The sequence below is a fragment of the Mesocricetus auratus genome, unplaced genomic scaffold (assembly GCF_017639785.1).
Source record: "Mesocricetus auratus isolate SY011 unplaced genomic scaffold, BCM_Maur_2.0 Super-Scaffold_100676, whole genome shotgun sequence".
NCBI lineage: Eukaryota > Metazoa > Chordata > Mammalia > Rodentia > Cricetidae > Mesocricetus > Mesocricetus auratus.
In genome coordinates this window covers 186,507,439-186,509,028 of record NW_024429266.1, presented here as the reverse complement: position 1 = coordinate 186,509,028, position 1,590 = coordinate 186,507,439, and positions in this window count along the sequence as shown.

Below are 1,590 nucleotides of genomic sequence, written 5' to 3'. Positions count from 1 at the left end.
ATCCTGAATGTTTTGCACGGCCCCGGCTCTCACCTTGCCTTCTCCCAACTGGGTCCCAGGCTGCCTCACCACAGACAGCAAATGGCTCTCCATCCCCCTTTTTCTTCCTAAGAGGACCCTTACAGACCCTGAGACTCTCAAGACCTCAGGTTCCCGGAGCTCACACTCCTGGCAATGCCCCTCCTCGTATGTGAGTACACGCTGCTTTCTTTCTGTTCTTAGTGAGGTGGAGCCTCACTACATTGTTCACACTGGCCTTAGCCTCACGGACTTATATTTACTGCCGTAGCCTCCCAGATGTTGGTGTATAGGTAGATGTGTGGGTGTGTTGGCTATTTTGTGGGAGTCATCTGAGAAGAAAGAACTTCAATGGAGAAAATATTCCTATCAGATTGGTCTGTAGGTGAGTCTGTGGGAACATTTTCATGATTAATGATTGATGTTGAGGACCTAGTCCATTGTGGGTCATGCCACCACTGGGCAGGTGGACTTGGACTGTATAAGAAAGCAAGGTGAGTTGGGTGGTGGTGACACACACTTTTAATCCCAGCACTCGGGAGGCAGAGGCAGGTGGATCTCTGTGAGTTCAAGACCAGCCTGGTCTACAAGAGCTATTTCCTGGACAGTCTCCAACCACAGAGAAACCCTGTCTCGAAAAAGAAAAAACAAACAAACAAAAAAGACCCTAAGTCAGTTACCATTGATTTTGAAGCCATGGACAAGCAATGACTTCAATGTGTGGCATCTCCAGGCTCTCTACATGGTAACTGCTTAAGAACTGGAAAACTGAAGAGTGGATAGAGAAAATGTGGTACATTTACACAATGGAGTACTATTCAGCGGAAAAAAAAACAATGGAATGTTGAAATTTGCAGGCAAATGGACAGCATTAGAAGAAACTATCCTGAGTGAGATAACCCAGTCACAAAAAGAGAAACATGGTATGTACTCACTCATATGTGGATTTTAGACATGGATCAAGGGAGTGCCAGCCTACAATTCCACTGCCAGAGAGTCTGGGAAACAGAACCTTCATCCAATGACTGATGGAAGTGGAGGCAGACATTCACAGCTAAACACTGAACTGAACTCCTGGAATCCAGTGATAGAGATGGAGGACTGATGAGCAAAGGGGTCAAGACTGGGCTGGTTTAACCCATAGAAACAGCTAACCTGATCAAGGGAGAGCTCTTGGACGCCAGACTGATGGTTGGGAGGACAGCATGGGACTGATTCAGACCCATGAATGTGGGTGTCAGTGAGGAGGCCTAGGCAATCTGTGGAGCCTTGGGTAGTATTTATCCCTGGCATACAAATGGACTTTGGGTGCCCATCACATAATGAGGATGCTCTCCCAGCCTGGACTCCTGTGGGAGGGCCTAGGCCCTGTCCCGGATGAAATGACAGACTCTGGAAACCCCCATGGAGGACCTCACCCTCCCTGGGGATCAGAGTGGGGATTGGGAGCGGGGCTGAAGGGCCTGGTGGTGGGGAAGAGGGAAGGGAAAGGGAGCTGGGATTGACATGTGAAGCAAGCTTGTTTCTAATTTAAATAAAATAAAACTGAAGAAAAAAAAAGAACTGGAAAGC